The sequence below is a fragment of the Heterodontus francisci genome, chromosome 5 (assembly GCF_036365525.1).
Source record: "Heterodontus francisci isolate sHetFra1 chromosome 5, sHetFra1.hap1, whole genome shotgun sequence".
In the NCBI taxonomy this organism is placed as follows: domain Eukaryota; kingdom Metazoa; phylum Chordata; class Chondrichthyes; order Heterodontiformes; family Heterodontidae; genus Heterodontus; species Heterodontus francisci.
In genome coordinates, this window is record NC_090375.1 from 88,797,717 (window position 1) to 88,812,027 (window position 14,311).

Sequence of the window (14,311 nt, forward strand, 5' to 3'; positions counted from 1 at the left end):
ATGCATTTCAATAACATTGCCTAATTTTTTGTTCCCAAATTGTCCATTGGAAAATTGTCTGCAACACATGTGAGATTGGGGCTGAATTTTCTAATTTATTCTCATGACCAGTGAGGCACTGCACTGCAGACAGAGGCTTGGAACAGCGACAATGTTTTCAGTTAATGAGTAACTGGAAAGTTTTGAAATTTGCAGCAGTTGGCCTGACCTCTGGCAAGAAGAAAATCAGAGATTAGTTGACATTATGCCAATTCACTATGTTTTGTATGCTAATGAATGCGCAATATCAGCTGCTGCTGCTAGAAGTGATAAGGGTGCAGACTGACGTTGAGAAGGAAATACAGACAGACTCATTTCACAAAGTTTGAATTCATTATTTAATCCAATGGTTTTAAAATACAAAGATTCAGTCATTGCTGTTTTCTCAAAGGGGGTGAACCATGATTTTGAAAAAGTAAAACAAATGCCAAAAATTCATTACAATCACAGGATTCTAAAGGGAACAAGAATGAACGTTGATTTTAATGCATAAAAGATCCGAAGCACACAAAAGTGGTTCTTTATTCTCTACCATGCCCAGTGACATGTGAGGCAACTCATTTGTTCCCCTCCTTTTTATATCTTTCAGATCATGTTCTGAGTTGTTTTCACAACAAAGACCCTTTTTATGTGGGCAGGTTGTTATCCTGGCTCACCACCACCTCCCCCCACCCCCCACTGTACCAGGAGAACCGGCTAGATACAATTGAAGAAGTCACTCCACTCCCACTGGATGTGAGTATCCCACTGAATGTGAAAAACTAAATACTGAAGCCAGTATTTAGAACCAGAACTCTGATCTCCTGCTTGCCAGGTCTATGATGGAGGGGCCCCTCCACTCTCACTGGACGCAAGTACCCAGACTGGTGGTTCAGTTGCATCAAAAAAGTTACTCAGCTGTTTGAAGAAAATCACTGGTAACCTATTGAAGTTAGTTCCTAATGGAGAAACCTCATTTCCAGAATCACATTAGTCTGCTAAGTTAAAATACACTTTTCTGTGAAACAATCTCTGATTCAATAAAAGTTCAGTGGAAAGAACTGTGTATTACACATACCTTAAGAAGCATGGGAGTTTGCAGCACTCCAGTGCACAGTCTGGACACAGAAAGTCAGTTGTAAATATTTCACAGTAACACTTCACATGCATAATTACTGTGTGCCCTTTATGGTGTCTGCAACTATCAGTCACATCATTTATCGCCTATCAGTGCCAATCCTTCCCCAGAGTACATGGGGACAAGGGGTTGGAACTCAATTACTATAAATGAGGTGAATAGCCGGGCTGCTACAGGCTCATCTCAAGCATACATCAACCCCCACAGCCTGGAATTTCTGATGCCGTTGCCATCCAGGTGTGTGGCTGTCTTGTGAAACAATTTCCTAGCCCCTTTGACTCCCTCAGAAAGAGGTCCGATATATATTTTTAATTATCTTACACCAAGTTGTATGGAGTTTAGGGAAGCAGGAACCGACAGTGTGGGACTTCCCTCCCCCAACGTCCACCTGACATAGGGGTCTATGTTTTGAGTAGACAGAGCTTCCGACCCAGACTAAACCCCGCCCCTCCTCCCCCAAGAAGCTACCAGCAAAGGCTAGGTCCTGAGCTATTTCCCAGGCCTTCTGCTATATTCCTGAGTTTTCTGGGTTATTGTGTGATATCATGCCCAAAAATTCATAATGCCCATCTCATCTCCAAAACAAAGATGTTTTCCTTTATTTCTGCTGCATCCATCCACATAGATCCCCGAAGACTGGCTTGAGGCACAGGTAAGATCGATTCAAGCCATGGAGGACATTAATACCATGGATGGGGAAGTACTAGAGGCTAGTGTGGGCACGGTGATAGGTGAGCAGGAGGGCGTAAGGTTAGGATGCATTGGTTCTGCATGAGTTAGAGTTTATGTAGGGTGGAGCTCGGGAAGTTGTGGGAAAAGCATTGAAGAAATTGAACCTGGAATTGTCAAAGCCATGGATGAGGGTTTAGGGGAAAATGATGATGAAATAGAGACAGAGAGGTTCAACATTCAGTTCAGCTCAGCAAAGTTGTTCATTTTTCCAGCCTGAGTGAACAGCTGGAGAGTAGCCAGAACCAGTGTATTGCTAGTGTTTTGCTGGAAGAGGTTTTAGCTCATCCATGACTTGATATGGCACAGGCAGTCTGACAGTATAATAACAGAGAATAAAAGCTGGGTGTCACCAGCATACCTATGAAAGCTGATGCCATGCTTGCAGATAATTCCAACAAACATCTGCAATTCCACTCCACTGTTGTACTATGGCGGAGCCCTGTCGGAGAGGAAAACCTGACATCACCAAAGTTCCCAGGGTCAGGGTGGGATCAGATATTACATAAATCATTAGGTCACCTTTGGCAGTACTGGTGCATTTTGGATGCCTTTTGAGGGGATGGCACTATTTTGCAGAACAAAGAACAAAGAAAATTACAGCACAGGAACAGGCCCTTCGGCCCTCTAAGCTTGCGCCGATCCAGATCCTCTATCTAAACATGTCGCCTATTTTCTAAGGGTCTGTATCTCTTTGCTTCCTGCCCATTCATGTATCTGTCTAGATACATCTTAAAAGACGCTATCGTGCCCGCGTCTACCACCTCCGCTGGCAACGCGTTCCAGGCACCCACCACCCTCTGTGTAAAGAACTTTCCACGCATATTCCCCCTAAACTTTTGCCCTCTCACTTTGAACTCGTGACCCCTAGTAATTGAATCCCCCACTCTGGGAAAAAGCTTCTTGCTATCCACCCTGTCTATACCTCTCATGATTTTGTACACCTCAATCAGGTCCCCCCTCAACCTCCGTCTTTCTAATGAAAATAATCCTAATCTACTCAACCTCTCTTCATAGCTAGCATCCTCCATACCAGGCAACATCCTGGTGAACCTCCTCTGCAGCCTCTCCAAAGCATCTACATCCTTTTGGTAATATGGCGACCAGAACTGCACGCAGTATTCCAAATGTGGCCGAACCAAAGTCTTATACAACTGTAACATGACCTGCCAACTCTTGTACTCAATACCCCGTCCGATGAAGGAAAGCATGCCGTATGCCTTCTTGACCACTCTATTGACCTGCGTTGCCACCTTCAGGGAACAATGGACCTGAACACCCAAATCTCTCTATACATCAATTTTCCCCAGGACTTTTCCATTTATTGTATAGTTCACTCTTGAATTGGATCTTCCAAAATGCATCACCTCGCATTTGCCCGGATTGAACTCCATCTGCCATTTCTCTGCCCAACTCTCCAATCTATCTATATTCTGCTGTATTCTCTGACAGTCCCCTTCACTATCTGCTACTCCACCAATCTTAGTGTCGTCTGCAAACTTGCTAATCAGACCACCTATACTTTCCTCCAAATCATTTATGTATATCACAAACAACAGTGGTCCCAGCACGGATCCCTGTGGAACACCACTGGTCACACGTCTCCATTGGAGTTATCCCCAATGTCCTGGCCAATATTTATACCTCAATCAACATCACACAAACAGATTACTGGTCATTATCACATTGCTGTTTGTTGGAGTTTGCTGCGTGCATACTGGCTGCTGCGTTTCCTTCATTACAACAGTGACTACACTTCAAAAAGTACTTCAGTGACTGTAAAGCGCTTTGAGATGTCCGGTGGTCATGCAAGGTGCAATATCAATGCAAGTCTTTTTTTTCTTTTTACTGGAAAGACTGACTATACTTAAAATGGATAAGTCACCTGGTCCAGGGCTTGCATCCCAGGTTTCTAAAATAAGTGGGAGTGAAGATAGCAGAATGCTATAATTTTCCAATCTTCCCTTGATACAGGGAGGTGCCAGAGGATTGAAGAGTGGCACATGTGACTCCCTTATTCAAGAAAGTGTGTAAGGACTTGCCTGTTAACAATAGGTCGGTCAGTTTAACATCAGTGGTGAGTAAGGTTTTAGAAACAATAATCAGGGAAAAAATCAACAGGCACTGGAGAGGTTTGAGCTAATTAAGGAGAGCCAGAACAGATTTGTAAAAGGCAGATTGTGCTTGACTAATCTAATTGCAATTTTGATGAAGTAACAGAGAAAGTCGATGAATGAAAGCAATGGATGTTGTCTGTACGGATTTTAAGAAAGTATTTGGCAAAGTACCACATAAAAGGCTGGTTAACAAAATTGACGCTCATGGAATAGGAAGGTCAGTGTCAGCTTGGATATAAAAAATTGGCTTGATACCAGAGTTGGAGGTGTGTCAGACAGTGAAGATGATATCAGTCAACTGGAACAGGACATAGGTAGGCTAGCACAATGGGCAGACAGTGGCAGATGGAATTTCATACACAAAAATATGAGATGATGCATTTTGGCTGGGGGCATAGGCAATATAGACTAAATGGAATAGTTTGAAAGAGTGTACAGGAAAAAGGGACCTGGGGGTTCATGTGCATAGATCTTTAAAGGTGGCAGGACATAACTGAGAGAGTAGTTAGCAAAGTATATGGGATCTTGGGCTTCATAAAGTGAGGTATTGAGTATAAAAGCAGGGAAGTTATGCTGTACCTTTACAAAGCTCTGGCCACATCTAGAGGATTGCATCCAGTTATTGTCACCACACTTTCGGAAGGATATGAGGGTCCTTGAGAAGGTGTAGAGGAGATTTACCAGAATGTTTTCAGGGATGAGGAATTTAGCTACAAGGTTGGGTTGGAGAAACTGCGTTTGTTCTCCTTGGAACAAAAGAGATTCAGGGACGATTTGATAGTGGTGTACTAGATTATGACAGGTTTAGATAAAGTAGACAAAGAAAAACTCTTCCCAATAACAGATGGTACAAGGACTTGGGGAAACAGATTTTAAGTTTTGGGCAGGAGATGTAGGGGGATGCAAAGAAGAACTATTTTACGCAGTGACTGGTAATGACCTGGAACGCGCTGCCTACGAGTGTGGTGGAAGAGGGGACGATGAATAATTTCAAAAGGCAATTGGATGGGCACTTGAGGAAACAAAATTTGCAGGGTTATGGAAATAGAGTGGGGGAATGGAACTGATTGGATTGTTCAACAGAGATCTGGCATGTACTTGACGGGCTGAATAGCCCCCTTTTTTGCCAGAATGACTCTATGACTCTATGGCCGGGATTTTAACGGACCAGGTGGGAAAGGGAAGGCGGAAACAGAATCGGGTGGTGAAGGCTCTCCCACTCCGACTCCCATTCCCATTGCGATCTCACAAAAAAAGTAATTAGGAGAGCGAAAAGGGGACATGAGAAAACGCTGGCGGGAAAGATAAAGGAAAATCCTAAAGCGTTTTATAAGTATATTAAGGGCAAGAGGATAACCAGGGAAAGAGTAGGGCCCATTAGGGACCAAAGTGGCAATCTGTGTATGGAGCCGGAGGACATAGGCGAGGTTTTAAATGATTACTTTTCATCTGTGTTCACTATAGAGAAGGACGATGTAGGTGTAGAGATCAGGGAGGGGGCTTATGATATACTTGAACATATTAGCATTGAAAGGGAGGAAGTATTAGCTGTTTTAGTGGGCTAAAAAGTCGATAAATCCCCAGGTCCAGATGAGATGTATCCCAGGCTGTTGTGTGAGGCAAGGGAGGTGATAGCAGGGGCTCTGACACAAATTTTCAAATCCTCTCTGGCTACAGGAGAGGTACCAGAGGATTGGAGGACAGCGAATGTGGTATCATTATTCAAGAAAGGTAGCAGGGATAGACCAGGTAATTACAGACTGGTGAGTCTAACATCAGTGGTTGGGAAACTATTGGAAAAAATTCTGAGACAGGATTAATCTACACTTGGAGAGGCAGGGATTAATCAGGGATAGTCAGCATGGCTTTGTCAGGGGGAGAGCATGTCTAAAAAACTTGATTTAATTTTTTGAGGCGGCGCCGAGATGTGTAGATGAGGGTAACGCAGTAGATGTAGTCTACATTGACTTCAGTAAGGCTTTTGATAAGACCCCGCATGGGAGATTGGTTAAGAAGGTAAGAGCCCATGGGATCCAGGGCATTTTGGCAAATTGGATCCAAAATTGGCTTAGTGGCAGGAGGCAGAGGATGATGGTCGAGGGTTGTTTTTGCGAGTGGAAGCCTGTGACCAGTGGTCTACCACTGGGATCGGTGCTGGGACCCTTGCTGTTTTTAGTGTACATTAATGATTTAGACGTGAATATAGGAGGTAAGATCAGTAAGTTCGCAGATGACACGAAAATTGGTGGTGTCATAAATAGTGAGGAGGAAAGCCTTAGATTACAGGACGATATAGATGGGCTGGTAAGATGGGTGGAGCAGGGGCAAATGGAATTTAATCCTGAGAAGTGTGAGGTGATGCATTTTGGGAGGACCAACAAGGCAAGGGAATATACAATGGATGGTAGGACCCTAGGAAGCTTGGTGTACTGATCCATAGATCACTGAAGGCAGCAACACAGGTAGATAAGGTGGTTAGGAAGGCATATGGGATACTTGCCTTTATTAGCCGAGGCATAGAATATAAGTGCAGGGAGGTTATGATGGAGCTGTATAAAATGCTAATTAGGCCACAGCTGGAGTATTGTGTACAGTTCTGGGTATCACACAATAGGAAGGATGTGATTGTACTGGAGAGGGTGCAGAGGAGATTCATCAGGATGTTGCCTGGGCTGGAGCATTTCGGCTCTGAAGAGAGACTGAAAAGGCTAGGGTTGTTTTCCTTAGAGCAGAGAAGGCTGAGGGGGGACATGATTGAGGTATACAAAATTATGAGGGGCAATGATAGGGTAGATAGGAAGAAACTTTTTCCCTAGCAGAAGCATCAATAACCCGGGGGCATAGATTTAAGGTAGGGGGCAGGAGGTTTAGAGGGGATTTGAGGAAAGATTTTTTCACTCAGAGGGTGATTGAAATCTGGAATGCACTGCCTGAAGAGCTGGTAGTGGCAGGAACCATCACAACATTTAAGAAGTATTTAGATGAGCACTTGAAATGCCAAAGCCTACAAGGCTATGGGTCAAGTACTGGAAAATGGGATTAGAATAGTTAGGTGCTGGATGGCCAGCACAGACATGATGGGCTGAAGGGTCTATTTCTGTGTTGTATAACTCTATGACTCTGACTTGTTGAGTAATTAATGGCCAGCTGGCAGGTTGGCTGAGCACACAGCGGCCAGAGGCGGGCATTGAGGCGGCTGCTGCGTTGTCACCTGACATGGAAGGAAGTGCTGGCACCATGTTTAAAGGGCCACCAGCACCCAAGCCCTGATGCAAGCATTCTTTGCGGAAGCACCCATCCCTGCAAGCATTCTCTGAACATTGAAACCTCCATCATCCTCTGAACATTGATCCCTCCATCATCCTCCAAACACTGAATCCTCCAGCATCTTTTGAAGAAATCCACACCTCCCTCCCTCCCTGGTTCTCCTCATTGCTGGAGTACCTGCCTCCTGAATGAATGATGCACGTGGCAACGCCACGCGGCATCACGTCTGCCACTTGATGAATTCATACCCAGCACAATGATGTCGGGAGCCACACAATTTTACTGCCCCCGCCCGCCTCCGTTGCCATCCGTTGCTGCGGACTAAAATTCAAGCCAATGATCTTAGATGCTGAATAGTCTAACTTAATTAGCCTACATTCATTCTGGAGGAGGGTCCTATAGCAAGGAGGAGAACCTGAGATGGGGGAGGTGCAACACACGGATCGGGACAGCAGAAACCTCCTGGCCACCTGTAGGGGCAGCCTCAGGGTGGGGAGGCGGCAGAAGGCTGCAGAGGGGACTGCAAGCTGGAGCCAGCATGGAGACAAAGGTACCCTGCAGCAAGGGTATACAGACAGAGGAGGAGCTACCTCCAGATGTCAGAAAGGCAGTGTCACCGAATACTACACCTCTCCCGAGGCCGTGACCACTCTGTATACCATAATGGTGGAGGAGGTGAGCTTTGATTGCAGTGCTGGTCGTCCATTGCACGTGGTAAAGGTCACTGTGGCCCTAAATTTCTATATCTCAGGTTCATTCCAATGGCCCACTGGAGACATGTGTGGTATTTCCCAATAAGCCGCAAATCAGTGCATCAAGGTGGTGACAGATTCCCTCTTCAGGAGGGCCAGCCATTACCGAACTAATGTGGTCAGTCAGGTTCAGGGAGCCAGAGAATTCACAGCCATGGCAGAGATCCCCCCGCCCCGGTGCAAGGTGTGATTTACTGCACACAATTGGTCATCAAGGCTCCCACAGGCCAGCAAGTGGCCTTCATTAATTGGAAGGGATTTCATTCCCTCAATGTGCAACTTGTCTGCAACCACCATCAACGGATCCCGCAGGTGTGTACATGGTACTCTGGGAGCAGCCACGACTCTTACATTCGCTGGCACTCCAAGGTGACACAGCTATTCACCCATCTGCACGCCTTCAAGGCCTTGCCGACAAGCTGTATCCACTGAAAAGAGGGCTGCTGACACCTGTGAGGAACCCTAGGACAGAGGCTGAGGAATGCTGCAACGCAACCCGTGCCACTATTGAGCAGACCATTGACTTCCTCAAGATGAGATTCAAGTGCCTGTATCATTCCAGTGGGGCACTTCAATAAGCCCCAGCAAGAGTGTCCTGGTTAGTCCTGGTCTGCTGCACTTTACACAACCTGGTGCTATAGAGGGGGGAGCCTTGGCAGCTGAGGACTGAGTGGGGCACAAGTAGTCCTCAGACATGGAAGAAAATGAGGAAGCTGATGACCAGCCACAGCATCCTGAAAGACATGAGGGGCCACATGGATGATGCAATGATACACGTGCAAGTGAGGCTCATGATGTTCTTACACTCATTTGTTTTGGCTGACCCCTACCACTGCAGTCAACCAGTTGAATAAAGAACCACATTCTACCAACAATAATGCCACTCACCTCTGTTCTTAGTCCACAACCCCTCAGCCACTAGTACTTGGTGCTTCAACAGTGTGCAAAGGATGAACCCACAAGCCCTGGTTGCACACCAGCCAGCCGTTGAGTTGACACATGCCACTCTTCCATTGCCAGAGGGTCACCAACAATGGATGGAAACATACAGAAACCAAATCTGACACTTATTACATAAATCATCACACACAAACAGAGAATGTTTAACTATTCATCCGTGAGGCCCAAGTGCATCTTGTGTTTTTTCTTGATTATTTTATGAGTGCCAGTTGCAGTGGAGGCAGACTGTTGACCGGTGGCTTGATATAACCTTGGTACCGCCGTCTGTCTTTCTGAGGCCTGGAAGGCGCTGACATGCTGGGGAGCTGCTGCTCAGGTGCAGGAACCTCCTCTGTCACTGCGGCAACTTGAGGCGCTGCTGTCACTGGCAGAGGGGCTGAGGAGCCACAGCAGGAGCATCCTGAGAGGAGCCCCAGAAGCAGAAGGCAGCTGCTCCTCCTCCTTTGTAAGGCACACTTACGCATTCCTGCTGACCTGAGAAGGACGAGGACCTGGTAGAGACCCCAGGTGCCTCAACCTTTTCTCACCTTGCCACTGCTGGATACAGCTCATAGAAAAGGCGATGGCTTGCAGGTCTGCATGCATCTCCAGCATCCACTGACTGACCTGCTGGATGTGGCTCTCTATCAAAGTTGCCAATCTCTCGATGGAGGAGGCAACACACTCAGACAAGAGGACTCCTCCACTGTCTGGAATCTCCGACATATCTTCATGCACCTCATGCTGGACCTCCAGCATCTGCTGTCTCATGGATGAATCCAGAGGCACATCATCAGCCTGGGCCTGGTCTGCCACATTCCTTTGAGTGTCAGTGGCCTCGGATGTCACAGCTTCCGACATATATCCAAGCAGGTGAGTCATGCTCTCACCAGGTTGTGACCCCGAATCTACTCGTGAACGCAAACCCACTGAGATGGATGACTGTCCCCCGGGGATGGAAATTTCTGTCGTTGTGGTTGACCTGCGAGAGACAACAGAATGATCAGTGCTTCTCACCCCTCCAAACAGAAGTCTACAGAGTAGCCTTCCTCTCACATTGATGTCTGTACATTGGAGGATATATGAACACCATCCCTCATGCCCGCTGATGAGGCGACTCACCCTCCTGCATCTGCACTTCAGCCTCACTGTCCGCAATGGAGCAGCCGCCATGATACTTTGCCAGCTCTAGTGACTTCTGCTCCATGGGCATCAGGATGGCGATGACTGGTGTGGGGATGTGGAAGAAAAATGTTAGTGGCTCCATGGAGCAAACACAATGCCTAATTGTCTTGCATGCTTGTTGCTGAGTTTGTGGCCAATGGCATGCATTTGGCATGAGGTCACTCTGGAGCCACACTTGCGAGGGTCGACAGTGCCAGGCTCGTTCCCCTTGACAGAGCTGCAGCCATTTCTTTCCAAGCAAATGCTGTAGCCTCCACCCATTGCCACCGACATATTGGCTCTCCATCTGCACCATCCATGCCCTCACACATCCATTTACTGTCCCTCAAAGGGAACCAAGGCGGGTAGTCACCCTTGTGGAGCGGAGAAGGTCATTGACGCACTTGCAGCACTGCAGTCAGGTTCTCCGGACAACCCCAAGCTGCTGGCCTCCTCTGCAACCTCTGTCCAGTACTTGCTTGGTTAGGCAGGGAGGTCTCCTCCTTCTGTCCCTGGGGAAGAGGACCTACTGCCTTGCCAAAATAGCAAGGAGGAGAACACAAAGGGAGTCATCACTGAACGGCGGAACCACCTGGGATCATGCTTTTGCCATGCCTACAAGCACTTTTCTCCTGTGCCTTTCTTTGGAGGATGCTGGAGGGGTCACTGGAAACTGGAATGCTGAGGGGTCACTGGAAACTGGAATGCTGAGGGGTCACTGGAAACTGGAATGCTGGAGGGGTCACTGGAAACTGGAATGCTGAGGGGTCACTGGAAACTGGAATGCTGGAGGGGTCACTGGAAACTGGAATGCTGAGGGGTCACTGGAAACTGGAATGCTGAGGGGTGACTGGCAGCTGGATGCTGGAGGGGTCACTGGAAACTGGAATGCTGGAAGGGTCACTGGAAACTGGAATGCTGAGGGGTGACTGGCAGCTGGATGCTGGAGGGGTCACTGGAAACTGGAATGCTGGAAGGGTCACTGGAAACTGGAATGCTGAGGGGTGACTGGCAGCTGGATGCTGGAGGATCACTGATACTTAGATGCTGGTAGGCCGGAGTCTTTGGAGGATGGTTGCTGGGAGGAATGCTGCAGCAATGGATGTCCACATCAGGGCTCAGGTGCTAGCGGCCTTTTAAACATGCACCAGCACTTCTTTGCGAGTCAGGTGATGATGTGGCCGCTGCCTGAAAGCCCACCTCCAGCCACTGAGTTGGCCGCCACGCAAGGTTCCAATGGAAAACTGGAGTCAGAGTGGGAGGGCTTTCACCACAGGCTTCTGGTTCTGCCTTCCCTTTCCCACCGAGTTCTGTGAAATCCTGGCCATTGATCCCATTAAATTGCATTGTTCCATTAATTCATTTACTTTTGCATTCAGCTCTTCTAAGGTGTAATGGCAATTTTTGTTTTTAAAGGTATTTAGTGCCGCTATACTTTTCCACTGAATGCTGTCTTTCACTTTTACCTTGCAAAGCTTTTCAATTACATTAACAGGTTTTTTGATTATTCGTGGGTCTTCTGACTAGGGTAAATTAAATCACGCAGAAGACTATCATGCACTAGAAAACTCAGCTGTTCACTTATATTTTATGGATTTATATTCCTAAAACTTTCAAATGATGGCATTGTGTTTCACTTTACCTTTTATGTCAGCTAACAAGAATTGAAAAATAATGCTACTAGGTGTGTTCACCTATAGGATTTTTACCTGCATTAAATAAATATAGAGTGTAGATTAATATTTTGATATGCAGGTATCCAGCATTTTTAAAAAATGCATTCAAAGTCAGTGGAGGATCATTTTGAAGATGCACTGATGAAGGATCAGTACTTGGGCCTCAGCTATTTACAATCTATATTAATGACTTAGATGAGAAGACAGAGAGTAATGCATCTAAGTTTACTGATGATACAAAACTAGGTGGGAATGTAAGCTGTGAAGAGAACACAAAGAGGCTGCAAAGAGATAGACAGGTTAAGTGAGTAGGCAACAAGCTGGCAGATAGAGTATAATGTGGGGAATAATACAATGGGGAATAACAAGAATAGAAAAGCAGAATATTTTTGAAAAGGCGTGAAGCCTTTAAATGTTGATGTTCGGGGGACTTGAGTGTACTTGTATGAGGAACACAAAAAGTTAGCATGCCAGTACAGCAAGCAATTAGGAAGGCAAATGATATGCCGGCCATTATTCCAAGGGGGTTGGAGTCCAAGGGGATTGGAGTACAACAATAAGAAGTCTTCCTGCAATTGTATAGCGCTTTGGCAAGACCACACCTGGAATGTGTGCAGTTTTGGTCTCCATATCTAAGGAAGGATATACTTGCCTTGGAGGCAGTACAGTGAAGCTTCACTGGATTGGTTCCTGGGATGAGAGAGTTGTCCTATGGTGAAAGATTAAGTCAATTGGGCCTATACTCTCTGGAGTTTAGAAGATTGAGAGGTGATCTCATTGAATGTATATGACTCTGAAGGGGCTTGACAGGGTAGACACTTAGACATTGGGCTGAATTTTTTGGGTCCCCCCTGAGATGGGTTCAGAGATGCGGGGTGGGGGCCATAGAATTGCAATGGGAGGTGGGGGCCGGAGGGCCCGTTGCAATGCAGTTTTGTCGGGGGCAGGATAGGCTAAAGGTGGCCTTCCCGCCAGAGGTCATTTGAGGCCTATAAGTGGCCTCATGACAGCCACTTAAGGGCCTCTTCCTGCCACCACTGGACCAGTGGCAGGAGGGCCTCCACCATGTGGGGAGGCCACCCAGTAAAGCAAGGCGACCTCCCTGCAGGTTTGGGGGGGGTCCTCATCCATGGGCAATCTGTGGTCCACAGAGGGCCCCTGCTAGGAAAACCTGCACCTCCCTGAATCACGCTCCCACGGCACTACACGCCCAACCTCCCACCACCACCCCCCCCACCCTCATTAGGGCCTGCCGGACTGTCCCCAGCAACCTCGCCTCTGCCCCAGAGGGTTGTAGATGATCCATCATTATATACATTTCAGGCTGGGATAGATAGATTTTTGGTCTCGCAGGGAATTAAGGGATATGAGGAGTGGGCAGGAAAGTGGAATTGAAGCCCAAGATCAGCCATGATCTTATTGAATGGCGGAGCAGGCTCAATGGGCAATATGGTCTACTTCTGCTCCTATTTCTTGTGCTCTTGTGTTCTCACTTTCCTTGGATCCAGACTCCAGTGCTGGGCCTGGGTCCAAGGCTTCTTGCAGTGGCCACTACTCCCAGTTAGGCTGCCGATACTGCTGAACTGCCGGCCCTGTAGTTGACTGCCAGCTTTTGGAGGTGGGATCCCCGTCTTTAAAGGGCGGGAATCCCGGTGCTGAGCTGTTAATTGGCACGCCGCTGTAGAATTGCTCATGGTGGGGTGGGGGTGGAGGGGGTGGTGTTGCGCTCCAGCCTGCTGAGGTGGGATTCCCTCCGCCATTTCAGCCCAGTGCCGGAAGCCCCGCCTTGGACACAAAATTCAGCCTGTTGATTCCCGTGGCTGGGGAATCTAGAACACAGGGGCACAATCTCAGGATAAGGGGTCAATCATTTAGGATTGAGATGAGGTGAAATATCTTCACACAGAGAGTTTTGAATCTTTGGAATTCTCTACCCTAGAGAGTTGTGGATGCTTCACTGTTGAATGTCTTTAAGTCTGAGATAGACAGATTTTTGGTCTCTCAGGGAATCAAGGAATATGGGGAGCGGGTGGAAAGTGGAGTTGAGGCAACAGATCAGCCATGATTGTATTGAATGACGGAGCAGGTTTGAGGGGCCTACTCCAGCTCTTATTTCTTATGTTCTTAAAACAGTGGGATAAACCACACCAGGGTAGAAATTTAACTTGTGCCAGTTTCCAGTGCAAAATGGGTCATGCAATGTATATGTGCACTGGAAGGGGTTGACCTGATGCCCGTTTGAAATTGGGCATCATCCACATGAAACTAGGGAATTACAGGTTGGGCACCTGGATGCAACTTGCCGGTTGGGGCCTTAGTGATTTGGTCAAGTCCTGTGACAGGAGAAGGTGGGTGAGCTCAAGACAGCAGTAGCCCATAATGTTTTAGTGTTGTCAGTAGGAGCACTCTTGCTCCTGTTCCACAGAAATGCAACTATTAAAAAGTATGTTTATCTTTTTGTGGGCAGCCTCCGGTAATCCCTTTATGGACCGCTGGTTAGGTGGATGAAGT